This window comes from Gadus chalcogrammus, chromosome 2, assembly GCF_026213295.1.
Source record: "Gadus chalcogrammus isolate NIFS_2021 chromosome 2, NIFS_Gcha_1.0, whole genome shotgun sequence".
NCBI lineage: Eukaryota > Metazoa > Chordata > Actinopteri > Gadiformes > Gadidae > Gadus > Gadus chalcogrammus.
The window spans coordinates 17,120,961-17,139,216 of record NC_079413.1 but is presented as its reverse complement, the minus strand read 5'-3'; the positions used below and the strand labels follow the sequence as shown (position 1 = coordinate 17,139,216).

Sequence of the window (18,256 nt, the reverse complement as noted above, 5' to 3'; positions counted from 1 at the left end):
TTAATTTTTCAAATGTGAGTGCTGTTCCAAATCGAGTACTCCGTGGTGCACTAACCGGAAATTACGATCACGACTGCCGCCGTGGCTCCTCCCCCGCAATAAACATCCCGCTTTGAACGGTGAACTATTTACGCCTAGCAGCTATAAAAAGCTATAAAAACTATAAAAACTACAAAATGACTCTATTAATGCAGGCTATGTGGAAAATGCGCCGACTTTGGCTTTGCCTGGCTCCGCCTCTTCTGCTACGTAGCTAAGAAGGCTGCCGTTCAGTTCAGTACGGGGAGTGTCCTTCGATCCACACTTCACGATTAGCCCGTTTTGAGTACGGCATCCGGGTGACGGGTCCTTGAAGTATACTTCTTTTCGCCGGATCTGAATTGGAGTACTGCGTACTCAAATTTTGGCTAGTAAGTACGGACAGTACGGGTATTGGAACACGGCAGGACAAGACAAACGAAAAGCGGGACACTGACACGATGAAGAGGGCAAAACGGAGTGCAGTATGGAGCCACTTTAAGTTGGTTAATGACGACAAAGACGGCAAATGCACAATATGTGGAAGTATTTTAAAGTACAACAACTAAACGACTTCGTTGAATTACCACCTAAATGTGTCACATTCAGAAGGAAATTCAGCTTCTCAGAAGAATTGCCGCTTATCAATTAATCGATCATCGATCGATAAGATGAAACAACTATCGATTAATGAATTACTCGATAATTTGCATCCCTAGTGTCTGCGTCTCAATCTGTGTGCGTGCGTGTGCATTAGTTTATGTAAGTAGTGTAACCAATGTAACTATGGTAACGTTACAGCGCATGGTAGCTGGGGTTTATCATCGGTCCTTGTTTTACGGACATTTAAACATACGAGAGCAGTAACCATGATGGTGTGTTGTTTTTATTGATTCGAAGGGTAGGTTGACATACGTCAGGATGGCCGCGCGGTCTAAGGGGCTGCGTTAAGGTCGTAGTCTCCTCTGGAGGCGCGTGTTCGAATCCCACTTCTGACACTACATCTAGATCTCGTTGATTGTGGTTATTTCTCCAAACTGTGTAAAATGGTGAACATTTGGTAAAGGTAAGGAGATTTAAACTCAAAGTGACTGGCTGGCTCCGGTGGGGTAGAGGAAATGGGCAATGAGAGGGGTGTCATTCTGTCACAATCTGTGTGTCTGTGCATTAGTTCATGTAAGTAGTGTAATCCATGTAACTATGGTAAGGTTACAGCGCATGGTAGCTGGCGGTTATTATCGGTCCTTGTTTTACGGACATTTGAACATACAAGAGCAGTAACCATGATGGCGTTTTGTGTGGAATGATTCGAAGGGTCTGATGATATACGTCAGGATGGCCGAGATGTCTAAGGCGCTGCGTTCAGGTCGCAGTCTCCTCTGGAGCCGTGGGTTCGAATCCCACTTCTTACATTACATTTGGATCTCGTTGATTGTGATTATCTGTTCAAACTTTTTTATATGGAGAACATTTGGAAAAGGTAAGGAGGTTTAAACTCAAAGTGACTGGCTGGCTACTTTGGGGTAGTAGAAAGGGGAAATGAGAGGGGTGTCTTTCTGTCTCAATCTGTGTGTTTGCACGTCTGTGTCGGTGCATTAGTTTAATAGTAAGTAGTGTAATCCATGTAACTATGGTAACGTTACAGAGCATGGTAGCTGGGGTTTATTATCGGTCCTTGTTGTACGGACATTTGAACATACGAGAGCAGTAACCATGATGGTGTGTCGTGTTTATTGATTCGAAGGGTAATGTTGAAATATGTCAGGATGGCCGAGCGGTCTAAGGAGCTGCGTCCAGGTCGTAGTCTCCTCTGGAGGCGTGGGTTCGATTCCCACATCGGAGAAGACATTTGGATCTCGTTGATTGTGATTATCTGTTCAAACTTTGTAATATGGAGATAATTTGGAAAAGGTAAGGAGATTTAAACTCAAAGTGACTGGCTGGCTACAGTTGGGTAGTGGAAATGGGTAATGAGAGGGGTGTCATTCTGTCTCAATCTGTGTGTGTGTGTCTGTGCATTAGTTTATGTAAGTAGTGTAATCCATGTAACTATGGTAACGTTACAGCGCATGGTAGCTGGGGTTTATTATCGGTCCTTGTTTTACGGACATTTGAACATACAAGAGCAGTAACCATGATGGCGTTTTGTGTTGATTGATTCGAAGGGACTGATGAAAAAGGTCAGGATGGCCGAGCGGTCTAAGGCGCTGCGTTCAGGTCGCAGTCTCCTCTGGAGGCGTGGGTTAGAATCCCACTTCTGACATTACATTTGGATCTCGTTTATTGTGATTATCTGTTCAAACTTTGTAAAATGGAGAACATTTGGAAAAGGTAAGGAGATTGAAACTCAAAGTGACTGGCTGGCTACGGTGGGGTAGAGGAAATGGGTAATGAGAGGGGTGTCATTCTGTCTCAATCTGTGTGTCTGTGCATTAGTTTATGTAAGTAGTGTAATCCATGTAACTATGGTAAGGTTACAGCGCATGGTAGCTGGGGTTTATTATCGGTCCTTGTTTTACGGACATTTGAACATACAAGAGCATTAACCATGATGGCGTTTTGTGTTCATTGATTCGAAGAGTCTGATGCAATACGTCAGGATGGCCGAGCGGTCTAAGGCGCTGCGTTCAGGTCGCAGTCTCCTCTGGAGGCGTGGGTTCTCGTTGATTGTGATTATCTGTTCAAACTTTGTAATATGGAGAACATTTGGAAAAGGTAAGGATATTTAAACTCAAAGTGACTGGCTGGCTACGTTGGGGTAGTAGAAAGGGGAAATGAGAGGGCTGTCTTTCTGTCTCAATTTGTGTGTTTGCACGTCCATGTCGGTGCATTAGTTTATGTAAGTAGTGTAACCCATGTAACTATGGTAACGTTACAGCGCATGGTAGCTGGGGTTTATTATCGGTCCTTGTTTTACGGACATTTGAACATACAAGAGCAGTAACCATGATGGCGTTTTGTGTTGATTGATTCGAAGGATGTGATGAAATACGTCAGGATGGCCGAGCGGTCTAAGGCGCTGCGTTCAGGTCGCAGTCTCCCCTGGAGGCGTGGGTTCGAATCCCACTTCTGACACTACATTTTGATCTTGTTGATTGTGATTATCTGTTCAAACTTAGTAATATGGAGAAATTTTGGAAAAGGTAAGGAGTTTTAAACTCAAAGTGACTCGCTGGCTAATGTTGGGTAGTGGAAATGGTTAATGAGATGGGTGTCTGCGTGTCATTCTGTCTCAATTGTTGTGCGTGTGCATTAGTTTATGTAAGTAGTGTAACCCATGTAACTATGGTAACGTTACAGCGCATGGTAGCTGGGGTTTATTATCGGTCCTTGTTTTACGGACATTTGAACATACAAGAGCAGTAACCATGATGGCGTTTTGTGTTGATTGATTCGAAGGATCTGATGAAATACGTCAGGATGGCCGAGCGGTCTAAGGCGCTGCGTTCAGGTCGCAGTCTCCTCTGGAGGCGTGGGTTCTCGTTGATTGTGATTATCTGTTCAAACTTTGTAAAATGGAGAACATTTGGAAAAGGTAAGGATATTTAAACTCAAAGTGACTGGCTGGCTACTTTGGGGTAGTAGAAAGGGGAAATGAGAGGGCTGTCTTTCTGTCTCAATCTGTGTGTTTGCACGTCCGTGTCGGTGCATTAGTTTATGTAAGTAGTGTAATCCATGTAACTATGGTAACGTTACAGCGCATGGTAGCTGCGGTTTATTATCGGTCCTTGTTTTACGGACATTTGAACATACAAGAGCAGTAACCATGATGGCGTTTTGTGTTGATTGATTCGAAGGGTCTGATGTAAAAGGTCAGGATGGCCGAGCGGTCTAAGGCGCTGCGTTCAGGTCGCAGTCTCCTCTGGAGGCGTGGGTTCGAATCCCACTTCTGACATTACATTTGGATCTCGTTTATTGTGATTATCTGTTCAAACTTTGTAAAATGGAGAACATTTGGAAAAGGTAAGGAGATTGAAACTCAAAGTGACTGGCTGGCTACGGTGGGGTAGAGGAAATGGGTAATGAGAGGGGTGTCATTCTGTCTCAATCTGTGTGTCTGTGCATTAGTTTATGTAAGTAGTGTAATCCATGTAACTATGGTAAGGTTACAGCGCATGGTAGCTGGGGTTTATTATCGGTCCTTGTTTTACGGACATTTGAACATACAAGAGCAGTAACCATGATGGCGATTTGTGTTGATTGATTCGAAGAGGGTGATGCAATACGTCAGGATGGCCGAGCGGTCTAAGGCGCTGCGTTCAGGTCGCAGTCTCCTCTGGAGGCGTGTGTCCGAATCCCACTTCTGACAAGACATATGGATCTCGTTGTTTGTGATTATCTGTTCAAATTTAGTAATATGGAGAAAATTTGGAAAAGGAAAGGAGTTTTAAACTCAAAGTGACTCGCTGGCTAATGTTGGGTAGTGGAAATGGTTAATGAGATGGGTGTCTGCGTGTCATTCTGTCACAATTGTTGTGCGTGTGCATTAGTTTATGTAAGTAGTGTAACCCATGTAACTATGGTAACGTTACAGCGCATGGTAGCTGGGGTTTATTATCGGTCCATGTTGTATGGACATTTGATCATACGAGAGCAGTAACCATGATGGTGTGTTGTGTTTATTGATTCGAAGGGTAATGTTGAATTACGTCAGGATGGCCGAGCGGTCGAAGGCGCTGTGTTCAGGTCGCAGTCTCCCCTGGAGGCGTTGGTTCGAATCCCACTTCTGACATTTTGATCTTGTTGATTGTGATTATCTGTTCAAACTTTTTAATATGGAGAACATTTGGAAAAGGTAAGGATATTTAAACTCAAAGTGACTGGCTGGCTACGTTGGGGTAGTAGAAAGGGGAAATGAGAGGGCTGTCTTTCTGTCTCAATTTGTGTGTTTGCACGTCCATGTCGGTGCATTAGTTTATGTAAGTGGTGTAACCCATGTAACTATGGTAACGTTACAGCGCATGGTAGCTGGGGTTTATTATCGGTCCTTGTTTTACGGACATTTGAACATACAAGAGCAGTAACCATGATGGCGTTTTGTGTTGATTGATTCGAAGGGACAGATGAAAAAGGTCAGGATGGCAGAGCGGTCTAAGGCGCTGCGTTCAGGTCGTAGTCTCCTCTGGAGGCGTGGGTTCGAATCCCACTTCTGACATTACATTTGGATCTCGTTTATTGTGATTATCTGTTCAAACTTTGTAAAATGGAGAACATTTGGAAAAGGTAAGGATATTTAAACTCAAAGTGACTGGCTGGCTACTTTGGGGTAGTAGAAAGGGGAAATGAGAGGGCTGTCTTTCTGTCTCAATCTGTGTGTTTGCACGTCCGTGTCGGTGCATTAGTTTATGTAAGTAGTGTAATCCATGTAACTATGGTAACGTTACAGCGCATGGTAGCTGCGGTTTATTATCGGTCCTTGTTTTACGGACATTTGAACATACAAGAGCAGTAACCATGATGGCGTTTTGTGTTGATTGATTCGAAGGGTCTGTTGTAAAAGGTCAGGATGGCCGAGCGGTCTAAGGCGCTGCGTTCAGGTCGCAGTCTCCTCTGGAGGTGTGGGTTCGAATCCCACTTCTGACATTACATTTGGATCTCGTTTATTGTGATTATCTGTTCAAACTTTGTAAAATGGTGAACATTTGGAAAAGGTAAGGAGATTGAAACTCAAAGTGACTGGCTGGCTACGGTGGGGTAGAGGAAATGGGTAATGAGAGGGGTGTCATTCTGTCTCAATCTGTGTGTCTGTGCATTAGTTTATGTAAGTAGTGTAATCCATGTAACTATGGTAAGGTTACAGCGCATGGTAGCTGGGGTTTATTATCGGTCCTTGTTTTACGGACATTTGAACATACAAGAGCAGTAACCATGATTGCGATTTGTGTTGATTGATTCGAAGAGGGTGATGCAATACGTCAGGATGGCCGAGCGGTCTAAGGCGCTGCGTTCAGGTCGCAGTCTCCTCTGGAGGCGTGTGTCCGAATCCCACTTCTGACAAGACATATGGATCTCGTTGTTTGTGATTATCTGTTCAAATTTAGTAATATGGAGAAAATTTGGAAAAGGAAAGGAGTTTTAAACTCAAAGTGACTCGCTGGCTAATGTTAGGTAGTGGAAATGGTTAATGAGATGGGTGTCTGCGTGTCATTCTGTCACAATTGTTGTGCGTGTGCATTAGTTTATGTAAGTAGTGTAACCCATGTAACTATTGTAATGTTACAGCGCATGGTAGCTGGGGTTTATTATCGGTCCATGTTGTATGGACATTTGATCATACGAGAGCAGTAACCATGATGGTGTGTTGTGTTTATTGATTCGAAGGGTAATGTTGAATTACGTCAGGATGGCCGAGCGGTCGAAGGCGCTGTGTTCAGGTCGCAGTCTCCCCTGGAGGCGTTGGTTCGAATCCCACTTCTGACATTTTGATCTTGTTGATTGTGATTATCTGTTCAAACTTTTTAATATGGAGAACATTTGGAAAAGGTAAGGATATTTAAACTCAAAGTGACTGGCTGGCTACGTTGGGGTAGTAGAAAGGGGAAATGAGAGGGCTGTCTTTCTGTCTCAATTTGTGTGTTTGCACGTCCATGTCGGTGCATTAGTTTATGTAAGTGGTGTAACCCATGTAACTATGGTAACGTTACAGCGCATGGTAGCTGGGGTTTATTATCGGTCCTTGTTTTACGGACATTTGAACATACAAGAGCAGTAACCATGATGGCGTTTTGTGTTGATTGATTCGAAGGGACAGATGAAAAAGGTCAGGATGGCCGAGCGGTCTAAGGCGCTGCGTTCAGGTCGCAGTCTCCTCTGGAGGCGTGGGTTCGAATCCCACTTCTGACATTACATTTGGATCTCGTTTATTGTGATTATCTGTTCAAACTTTGTAAAATGGAGAACATTTGGAAAAGGTAAGGAGATTGAAACTCAAAGTGACTGGCTGGCTACGGTGGGGTAGAGGAAATGGGTAATGAGAGGGGTGTCATTCTGTCTCAATCTGTGTGTCTGTGCATTAGTTTATGTAAGTAGTGTAATCCATGTAACTATGGTAAGGTTACAGCGCATGGTAGCTGGGGTTTATTATCGGTCCTTGTTTTACGGACATTTGAACGTACAAGAGCAGTAACCATGATGGCGTTTTGTGTTGATTGATTCGAAGGGTCTGATGAAAAAGGTCAGGATGGCCGAGCGGTCTAAGGCGCTGCGTTCAGGTCGTAGTCTCCTCTGGAGGCGTGGGTTCGAATCCCACTTCTGACATTACATTTGGATCTCGTTTATTGTGATTATCTGTTCAAACTTTGTAAAATGGAGAACATTTGGAAAAGGTAAGGAGATTGAAACTCAAAGTGACTGGCTGGCTACGGTGGGGTAGAGGAAATGGGTAATGAGAGGGGTGTCATTCTGTCTCAATCTGTGTGTCTGTGCATTAGTTTATTTAAGTAGTGTAATCCATGTAACTATGGTAAGGTTACAGCGCATGGTAGCTGGGGTTTATTATCGGTCCTTGTTTTACGGACATTTGAACATACAAGAGCAGTAACCATGATGGCGTTTTGTGTTGATTGATTCGAAGGATCTGATGAAATACGTCAGGATGGCCGAGCGGTCTAAGGCGCTGCGTTCAGGTCGCAGTCTCCTCTGGAGGCGTGGGTTCTCGTTGATTGTGATTATCTGTTCAAACTTTGTAATATGGAGAACATTTGGAAAAGGTAAGGATATTTAAACTCAAAGTGACTGGCTGGCTACGTTGGGGTAGTAGAAAGGGGAAATGAGAGGGCTGTCTTTTTGTCTCAATTTGTGTGTTTGCACGTCCATGTCGGTGCATTAGTTTATGTAAGTAGTGTAACCCATGTAACTATGGTAACGTTACAGCGCATGGTAGCTGGGGTTTATTATCGGTCCTTGTTTTACGGACATTTGAACATACAAGAGCAGTAACCATGATGGCGTTTTGTGTTGATTGATTCGAAGGATCTGATGAAATACGTCAGGATGGCCGAGCGGTCTAAGGCGCTGCGTTCAGGTCGCAGTCTCCTCTGGAGGCGTGGGTTCTCTTTGATTGTGATTATCTGTTCAAACTTTGTAATATGGAGAACATTTGGAAAAGGTAAGGATATTTAAACTCAAAGTGACTGGCTGGCTACGTTGGGGTAGTAGAAAGGGGAAATGAGAGGGCTGTCTTTCTGTCTCAATTTGTGTGTTTGCACGTCCATGTCGGTGCATTAGTTTATGTAAGTAGTGTAACCCATGTAACTATGGTAACGTTACAGCGCATGGTAGCTGGGGTTTATTATCGGTCCTTGTTTTACGGACATTTGAACATACAAGAGCAGTAACCATGATGGCGTTTTGTGTTGATTGATTCGAAGGATCTGATGAAATACGTCAGGATGGCCGAGCGGTCTACGGCGCTGCGTTCAGGTCGCAGTCTCCTCTGGAGGCGTGGGTTCTCGTTGATTGTGATTATCTGTTCAAACTTTGTAATATGGAGAACATTTGGAAAAGGTAAGGATATTTAAACTTAAAGTGACTGGCTGGCTACGGTGGGGTAGTGGAAATGGGTAATGAGAGGGGTGTCTTTCCGGCACAATCTTTGTGTGCACGTCCGTGTCTGTGCATTAGTTTATGTAAGTAGTGTAATCCATGTAACTATGGTAAGGTTACAGCGCATGGTTGCTGGGGTTTATTATCGGTCCATGTTTTACGGACATTTGAACATACGAGAGCAGTAACCATGATGTCGTTTTGTTTTTATTGATTCGAAGGGTCCGATGAAAATGGTCAGGATGGCCGAGCGGTCTAAGGCGCTGCGTTCAGGTCGCAGTCTCCACTGGAGGCGTGGGTTCGAATCCCACTTCTGACATTACATTTGGATCTCGTTTATTGTGATTATCTGTTCAAACTTTGTAAAATGGAGAACATTTGGAAAAGGTAAGGAGATTGAAACTCAAAGTGACTGGCTGGCTAGGGTGGGGTAGAGGAAATGGGTAATGAGAGGGGTGTCATTCTGTGTGTCTGTGCATTAGTTTATGTTGTCCTAGAATGTAATAAGTTACATGAACACATGTTATATACGATGAATGAATTGCTGCATTTAAGTGTAAAAAGCTAATTCTTTACATTTCACTTCAGTAAATGGAATTAGTAATGCTAACTCATAATACACTTGTCACAATAACTCTAGATATAAGAGTTATCTTTACTTAAATAAATTAAGTACCAGCAATTATTTTATGTGAGTTAGTAAACTTAAATAGTTCAAGGCAATCGGTTTCCTCAAATAGTTTAAGTTGAACTAACTTATCAGGTTTTACAGTGCACTACATTTTGATCTTGTTGATTGTGATAATCTGTTCAAACTTTTTAATATGGAGAACATTTGGAAAAGGTAAGGATATTTAAACTCAAAGTGACTGGCTGGCTACGTTGGGGTAGTAGAAAGGGGAAATGAGAGGGCTGTCTTTCTGTCTCAATTTGTGTGTTTGCACGTCCGTGTCGGTGCATTAGTTTATGTAAGTAGTGTAACCCATGTAACTATGGTAACGTTACAGCGCATGGTAGCTGGGGTTTATTATCGGTCCTTGTTTTACGGACATTTGAACATACAAGAGCAGTAACCATGATGGTGTTTTGTGTTGATTGATTCGATGGATCTGATGTAATACGTCAGGATGGCCGAGCGGTCTAAGGCGCTGCGTTCAGGTCGCAGTCTCCTCTGGAGGCGTGGGTTCGAATCCCACTTCTGACATTAAATTTTGATCTTGTTGATTGTGATTATCTGTTCAAACTTTGTAATATGGAGAACATTTGGAAAAGGCAAGGAGGTTTAAACTCAAAGTGACTGGCTGGCCACGGTGGGGTAGTGGAAATGGGTAATGAGAGGGGTGTCTTTCCGTCTCAATCTTTGTGTGCACGTCCGTGTCTGTGCATTAGTTTATGTAAGTAGTGTAATCCATGTAACTATGGTAAGGTTACAGCGCATGGTTGCTGGGGTTTATTATCGGCCCATGTTTTACGGACATTTGAACATACGAGAGCAGTAACCATGATGGCGTTTTGTTTTGATTGATTCGAAGGGTCTGATGAAAAATGTCAGGATGGCCGAGCGGTCTAAGGCGCTGCGTTCAGGTCGCAGTCTTCTCTGGAGGCGTGGGTTCGAATCCCACTTCTGACATTACATTTGGATCTCGTTAATTGTGATTATCTGTTCAAACTTTGTAATATGGAGAAAATTTGGAAAAGGCAAGGAGGTTTAAACTCAAAGTGACTGGCTCGCTACTTTGGGGTAGTAGAAAGGGGGAATGAGAGGGCTGTCTTTCTGTCTCAATCTGTGTGTTTGCACGTCCGTGTCGGTGCATTAGTTTATGTAAGTAGTGTAATCCATGTAACTATGGTAACGTTACAGCGCATGGTAGCTGGGGTTTATTATCGGTCCTTGTTTTACGGACATTTGAACATACAAGAGCAGTAACCATGATGGCGTTTTGTGTTGATTTATTCGAAGGATCTGATGAAATACGTCAGGATGGCCGAGCGGTCTAAGGTGCTGCGTTCAGGTCGCAGTCTCCTCTGGAGGCGTGGGTTCTCGTTGATTGTGATTATCTGTTCAAACTTTGTAATATGGAGAACATTTGGAAAAGGTAAGGAGGTTTAAACTCAAAGTGACTGGCTGGCTTCTTTGGGGTAGTAGAAAGGGGAAATGAGAGGGGTGTCTTTCTGTCTCAATCTGTGTGTTTGCACGTCCGTGTCGGTGCATTAGTTTATGTAAGTAGTGTAATCCATGTAACTATGGTAAGGTTACAGCGCATGGTAGCTGGGGTTTATTATCGGTCCTTGTTTTACGGACATTTGAACATACAAGAGCAGTAACCATGATGGCGTTTTGTGTTGATTGATTCGAAGAGTCTGTTGCAATACGTCAGGATGGCCGAGCGGTCCAAGGCGCTGCGTTCAGGTCGCAGTCTCCTCTGGTGGCGTGGGTTCGAATCCCATTTCTGACACTACATCTTGATCTTGTTGATTGTTATTATCTGTTCAAACTTTGTAAATATGGAGGAAATTTGGAAAAGGTAAGGAGATTTAAACTCAAAGTGACTGGCTGGCTACGGTGGGGTAGTGGAAATGGGTAATGAGAGGGGTGTCTTTCCGTCTCAATCTTTGTGTGCACGTCCGTGTCTGTGCATTAGTTTGTGTAAGTAGTGTAATCCATGTAACTATGGTAAGGTTACAGCGCATGGTTGCAGCGGTTTTGTCGTGGAAATATCAATCATAACTAATAATATACAATCACACACAAATTATATTAACCTTGTTTATATAATTATTACATTCGAAGGAACTGTATACATTCTCCCTGTAACTTAAGTTAATTCGTATTCAAGTTCCCACTGGAGCCAGGAAGTCTGGTTTTGTGACCAGGCCAATCGACTGACTTCTTTGTAGTGTAAACTCGTTTACAGCCAAACCTGTAGACATGTCCAATAACCACCCATTGTATTACAAATTTACTTGGCTTAAGGTCACTCCCACTTCCTTCCCATAATGTTAATGTTCCCTATAAGAATCTTGTGAATCTATTGTCTCGGCGAATGTGTTCTTGGTAAACTTTGCTGCCAGTACTTTTCCCATGATCATGCTTTAAGATTAAATCAAATATTTCGCTGTCCGACGTGTCCGTGAGAGAACTTTCTCTTCATCAAATGGCGTTGTCGGCAGGATCCCAATATGAGATCATCAGACTGGTAAGTTATGTTTCTTTTAAATGACTATCTTGCCATTCTGACCCTCTGACGGGATCCGGAATTTGGAAAATAGATAAACACATGTGATTAGGATCTGACCTGGACCTTTGGAGGCGATTAGCACTAAAACAACTATTCAGCTAAAGAGGGGATAAGTGGACATAGTTGCCTGCCTTTGGTATGATGAAAGTAAAGATCTATTTCAAATAGGGCTGATAATTGCACCCACGGGAAGAAGTTATTTAATTTTGACGCGGACCTTTGCACCGTTTCTGCACTGACAGAAACGGTTCAAAGGTATGATGAATGGACACTAGAGATCTATTTCAAATAGGGCTGATGATTGCACCCACGGGAAAATCGATCTAAAAGCATGAGGTTTCATTTAAATTCTTATTTAGGCGGAGGCTCTGTCTGATATTTTTTGCTAAAATATCCAAGAATTAGGAATCCCTACGAATTGATAATCCGTACTACGTAGGCATCAATGATTGGCCAGTAGTAGACTGTTTGTTACTACGAATGGAAAGCTTGTGCCGTGCGAATCATTAGCAAGATTTCGCTCTGCAGATTAACTCTTGTTATGTGACGAATGCAGGAATGTTGGCGGAGAACGTTTTGATTACTCTCAGTAAGGGTAACAACCCTCCAAAGAACTACGTACATTACAAGAGTTACGTTGGTGTGTTAATGAACTGTGTATCCCAAGTAGAACACATTCAGTAAGTAGCCCGGTAATAAAACAGTTTGGGACCCCACATCCGGCCAACCAGTGAATGTATTTGCTTGGACCTCAGATGAATGGGTAATGTACGTCCCTCGGAAGTTATGCAATTCTGACCCAGGACCTTTGAACGTTTCTGTACTGACAGACCTTTCACTGGTATGATGAATAGATAAAGATCTATTTCAAATAGGGCTGATAATTGCACCCACGGGAAGAAGTTATTTAATTTTGACCCGGACCTTTGCACCGTTTCTGCACTGACAGAAACGGTTCAAAGGTATGATGAATGGACACTAGAGATCTATTTCAAATAGGGCTGCACCCACGGTAAAACCAAGTAGGATGAATTGAGTGGCCTCATGTTGTTTGAACCTGAATGAAATGTACATAAAATAGAGGAGCCTCCCAACCTAAAGACACCAACGACGGCGAAAAATTTGATTTAACCACTGTTCAACTTTTCTTGTCATGTTACTAAACTTATTTTATTTCAGAAAAGTGGACGAGTGGTAAAACTAAATATAATAGAGAAATAACGTCCGGCCTTTACGGACGCAAACAGTGCCAGCAGGTAAGTATGGCACTGAAACAACTGAGGGAATAGGCCCCCCTCCGTTGTGAAAAGAAAAAATATATAAAAAACATCGTTGTGTTTCATCCCAATTGTTATGTTATGTATTTTTCGCGCCGTATTTCTATCCTTTCTTTCCATGCTTTGCTTTCATGTTGTCTACAACCTCTTGTAGACCCTTCTTCTTTCCACAGCGCTGGAGAAGCAGTTTTACGCCGTCCTGAAATTCGAAATGTATTTGAATGCGATTGTAATAGATTTACTGCTGAGTTGTATTAATATGATCTGAGAGATCGTATAGATTTTTTTCAGATAAATAGCAATGCCCAAGGAACGAATGCCCGAAAAACGTAGCAGTTCAAGACACTGATCGAGAGCCAGAGGACAATTCAACTCCACAAAAGTTTATTCTTCAAACAGGTTTGATTGATAAACCACGAGTGAGTACCTTGAAACTAACATAGAAATAAATAAATCGGGCTCCTTTGAGACATTGACTTTACTCTGATTTACAAATTTGTACAAAATATATTAATATCATTCAGTTAGATAACATTTCTTTGTTTCTTTATCAAACAGATCTGTGGTCTCCATTTACGTTGAGTTCCACATGTTTTAAAATTATTAAATAACATTAACATAGCCTACTTTTAGCATTAAAGAATTCATGACGTAAAACTATAACAAAAGTGATTGTATTTTGTTTCGTATATCCCTATCTGTTGTATCAGCTGTGTGTGTATTCCTTTATTCGTATTAATTTGTTTGTGTTTTCTTTCCAAAAGAACGTCTGACTCCCACAGTCATAAAGAGTAAAATGGGCGCCAATTCATCAAAACGGGACGCTAAGGTGACAATAACGGTATCTAAGCAAATTAAAAAACGAGCGGACGTGGTAAGAACTCGCTATGGCAGTGGTTTTCAAACTGTGGGGCGCGCCCAGAGTTCTTCAGGGGGGGCGCGACGTGAGAAAAAAATAAACCCGAAGAAAAACCTGAAAGTCGATGATTCAAATCATCAATCGTACTTCAACTGTAGAAGTAACCTAACTAAATCAATTTTCAACCGTTTATCTTCGTGCAAACCATTTAACAAGTCTACACACTTGTATCTTCAATCATATCCAAACAGAATTTCGATATCATTTAAAATTTCTTCAGAACCACCGTTTTAGTTTCATACCGCTTCGTTTTCAGCTGTTTTCATTGAAGACGTCTGCCCATTCTGATACACCTACTTCTAGACATCGTAACTCATTAATTTTTCAACCGTTTACCATCGTTCAAACCATTGAACAAATCTACACTCTTGTATCTTCAATACTATCCAAACGGAATTTTGATAGCATTTATACTTTTTTCAGAATCACAGTTTTAGTTTCAAACCGGCATCGTTTTCAGTTGCTTATAATAATTTAGGTCACCATAGCAACGCCGGTAAACAAACCCCGCTGAATAGTCGAATCTCTGGACTGAAAAAGCAGATCTGATTCGACTCATTTAGAGTCGGGGACCCTGAAGGAATCGGTGTAAACTGGCAGTTTACACAGATTAAGATGTTCAAATGTATTTAAAAAAGGTTAAGCTAAAATATGCTTAGATAAAGTTGTTAAGAAATGTGTTTAAAAACGCACAAAGATGTTGTAATGTTTCAGAAATATGTTTAAAATGTTTAAAAAATATGTTTCAAATGTTTTAAAATTATGATCAGTGATGTTTAAAATGTGTAAAATAATTAAGATAGCTTTCAAAACACAGGTCTTTAGAAAAAAAAAATGGGGGGGGGGGGGGGGGGGGGGGGCTCAGCTGAATTCTTTTCTCTGAGGGGGGGCTCACTCTCTCACACTTTGAAAACCCCTGCGCTATGGTAAGAAAAAAAACGATCCTATAGTGCCACCAAGATCCCCCGCAGATATAGTCTTGAGGGAAGAAGGCATATACTCGGTCTTTCCATTTACTTATGATGTGTACGAATGGACAGATGGCTGTTGGCCAATAGGTGGTTCTTTTGATTCTTGCAAACTACAAGAATTAAAATAAACAATAACGTCTGGACCAGATCCGAAATGGGATTTTCATTACACACAGAATTGTTTAGATGCATGGATTCGCACTGCAAAACGTCACCCAATACCAAAACCAGTTAAACAAGAAGTAACTCCAGAAATCGCGTCTAACATTTTCAAAAAAACGATGCAAATCGACCCAGATTGGCCAGAAGTGTATAGAACAGCTCTGTTGAACATAACAGCAACTAATAATGCAGAACATGTTGATAAATTAATGACTGAAATAGAGTTAACAGCCGCCGAAGTAGACGCTATTAAAACAGCGCAAAACAACAGAAAAGACAAAACCGTCCTCGCTACACTTTGTGTATGGAGCCAACGTCAACTCGTTATAGACCTAAACAGATTGCAGAAACTAGCGCGTAAAGTAGGACTTTCCGTTAACCAAGACTGTACAGGATTGTTTCCCAAACTACCCACAGATAACGGACTAGACGACACCGAACTCGCCGCAATAGCAATCGCCACCCGAAAATCCATAGAATCGAATCAACTCGGTACTTCAGGTACAGTGGGTGTGTTCGAAACCGCATACTTGCTTACTGCTTACTACCTACTAAATATTTGGCTTACTTCTCGAATCCTTAAAAATGATTGAGTAATCCATTTGAGTAATCGACGTTCAGAAGACCGTCCTTACTTAACCACCTCTGATCACGTGAATCAAAATGACGCGTCAATAACCTACCGGCCGGGCGCCGTTAATAAATATTATAAATAAATATATAAACGCCACATTTAACGTCACAGTACACCTTCAACCTAAGGATTTGCGGTTATATGTTAAAACAATTATTAAACAATTATTAAACAAAATGATTAATTATTTTATATTATTCTTGTCTATTGTCTGATTTTCCCGCGTTTCGTCTTCTTTGTCCTAATGCTAGATTGCCAGTTAATACAGTTAACTGCCAGTTAATACAGAATATATACTTACCTGCATACCTAGCCTACAGATAAATAGACCGATAGATAGATTTAGTTAGATTAGACAGACAGCCTTTTATATTTCCATTTTTGATTTAGATTTTATATATATTCCAATCATTTTGATAGATTTGTTATTTTATTGTTTTATCATCGCGTTCGTTCGTTCGTAAAATGTACCTGACCAGCCGTAGGAGAGCCGCAGCAGCACGGAGACGAAGGAGGGAGTCAGCTCGCCGTCGGTACATGGTTGCCGTGTACGGACATTTATGTTGTGGCACTGAAGTAAGTACCCTATTTGTAAGGTAAACTGTATCAAAGTGCTGTCAACAATTGATAAGAGTATGGCAATCCTAGATTACTATCTATTTGAGCGTCTAGAACACCGCTTCATTTTCTCCTCACAGACTAATAATGAGAAGCCTACAGTAGTGATAAGAATAGTCATTGTTAATGTAATACTAGGGATGCAAACAATTAATCGATTATCGATTAATTGTCGATAAGAGATTACTCGATTAAAATAAATTACTTGCAATTAATCGCATTTTAACCCGTAATTCCCCAACCGTCCACGTGAGGGCGCACTTGACGCCAGACGTACTTGACGCACACGCGGGAACACAAGCGGGAACACAAGCAAAGCAGGGCCGTGTTCCAATACCCGTACTTCCATGAATATACTTAAAGGAAGTATACTATCCGCACTGGCTACTACGTACATTTTTCAGATGCGAGTGCTGTTCCAAATCGAGTACTCCGTGGTGCACTAACCGGAAATTACGATCACGACTGCCGCCGTGGCTCCTCCCCCGCAATAAACATCCCGCTTTGAACGGTGAACTCTTTACGCCTAGCAGCTATAAAAAGCTATAAAAACTACAAAATGACTATATTAATGCAGGCTATGTGGAAAATGCGCCGACTTTGGCTCAGCCTGGCTCCGCCTCTTCTGCTACGTAGCTAAGAAGGCTGCCGTTGAGTACGGGGAGTGTCCTTCGATCCACACTTCACGATTAGCCCGTTTTGAGTACGGCATCCGGGTCCTTGAAGTATACTTCTTTTCGCCGGATCTGAATTGGAGTACTGCGTACTCAAATTTTGGCTAGTAAGTACGGACAGTACGGGTATTGGAACACGGCAGGACGGAGTGCAGTATGGAGCCACTTTAAGTTGGTTAATGACGACAAAGACGCCAAATGCACAATATGTGGAAGTATTCTAAAGTACAACAACTAAACGACTTTGTTGAATTACCACCTAAATGTGTCACATTCAGAAGGAAATTCAGCTTCTCAGAAGAATTGCCGCTTATCAATTAATCGATCATCGATCGATAAGATGAAACGACTATCGATTAATGAATTACTCGATAATTTGCATCCCTATGTAATACTGATCAATACACTTGATATGATGAATAGTATTCATAATATGGCAGAAACCATATGGGAAGCAGCATTTACAGGCTATAAGACAGTAGGAATACATTTAAATAAATAATCTAATAGCCTATACATAGTAAGAATAAATAGATATGAATAAATCATTATTAACGCAGTACACAAATAATTTGATGTGATTAAATGGTTTAATATATAAGAACATACATTTAAATAAACAATGAACAAATAAATAAATAAATACATGATTGGAATAAATAATGATATTGAATGTATAATTATAATTTACAGGTTGGTGCAAGAGGGCCATATTCCAGGCTGAACATTCATGTTCCCCTGGTGCGCCTCTACTTTGAAGACGGTGACCTAAGGAAGGACTTCCGCCTTTCCAGGCCTACGCTGGATAGCCTGGTCCACCGTCTCCAGGGGCCGGTCGACCACGGGTGGGGGAAGGCCTTTGAGGTGCTGGTGTTCCTGTTCTGGCTGGCGTGTGGAACGTCCTATCGAGTGGTGTCGGAGGCCTTCGACATTCCCCGCACGACATGCCACGATTTGGTTCACAGGGTGAGCAAAGGCATCCAACAAATTTTCAGGCAGCAGATCCACTTTCCGAGCAGGGATGAGCTGCCAGAAATTGGGGCTGGGTTCCAGCAGCTGGCAGGATCCCCGGCTTTTGGCAATGTGGCAGGGGCCATTGATGGATGCCACGTTCGCATTGTGCCCCCTGGAGCCTTCGCTGCAGATTACTTCAACCGAAAGCTGTTCCACTCCATACAGTTTCAGGCCATCTGCGACCAT

At 42.1% G+C, this 18,256-nt stretch overlaps 9 non-coding genes across 9 annotated transcripts; all 9 read left to right on the top strand.

The window, feature by feature from the left end:
• The first annotated feature begins 2,198 nt into the window (after positions 1-2,198).
• Positions 2,199-2,281, top strand: trnal-cag (transfer RNA leucine (anticodon CAG)). Its single transcript has one exon. It is a non-coding gene; the product is annotated as a tRNA-Leu (tRNA).
• Positions 2,282-3,010: 729 nt separating this feature from the next.
• Positions 3,011-3,093, top strand: trnal-cag (transfer RNA leucine (anticodon CAG)). The gene has a single exon. It is a non-coding gene; the product is annotated as a tRNA-Leu (tRNA).
• Positions 3,094-3,830: 737 nt separating this feature from the next.
• Positions 3,831-3,913, top strand: trnal-cag (transfer RNA leucine (anticodon CAG)). Its single transcript has one exon. It is a non-coding gene; the product is annotated as a tRNA-Leu (tRNA).
• Positions 3,914-5,518: 1,605 nt separating this feature from the next.
• Positions 5,519-5,601, top strand: trnal-cag (transfer RNA leucine (anticodon CAG)). The gene has a single exon. It is a non-coding gene; the product is annotated as a tRNA-Leu (tRNA).
• A 1,177-nt stretch (positions 5,602-6,778) lies between these two features.
• Positions 6,779-6,861, top strand: trnal-cag (transfer RNA leucine (anticodon CAG)). Its single transcript has one exon. It is a non-coding gene; the product is annotated as a tRNA-Leu (tRNA).
• Positions 6,862-7,192: 331 nt separating this feature from the next.
• trnal-cag (transfer RNA leucine (anticodon CAG)) lies at positions 7,193-7,275 on the top strand. The gene has a single exon. It is a non-coding gene; the product is annotated as a tRNA-Leu (tRNA).
• A 1,523-nt stretch (positions 7,276-8,798) lies between these two features.
• On the top strand, positions 8,799-8,881 carry trnal-cag (transfer RNA leucine (anticodon CAG)). Its single transcript has one exon. It is a non-coding gene; the product is annotated as a tRNA-Leu (tRNA).
• An 802-nt stretch (positions 8,882-9,683) lies between these two features.
• On the top strand, positions 9,684-9,766 carry trnal-cag (transfer RNA leucine (anticodon CAG)). Its single transcript has one exon. It is a non-coding gene; the product is annotated as a tRNA-Leu (tRNA).
• A 343-nt stretch (positions 9,767-10,109) lies between these two features.
• Positions 10,110-10,192, top strand: trnal-cag (transfer RNA leucine (anticodon CAG)). The gene has a single exon. It is a non-coding gene; the product is annotated as a tRNA-Leu (tRNA).
• The last annotated feature ends 8,064 nt before the right edge of the window (positions 10,193-18,256 follow it).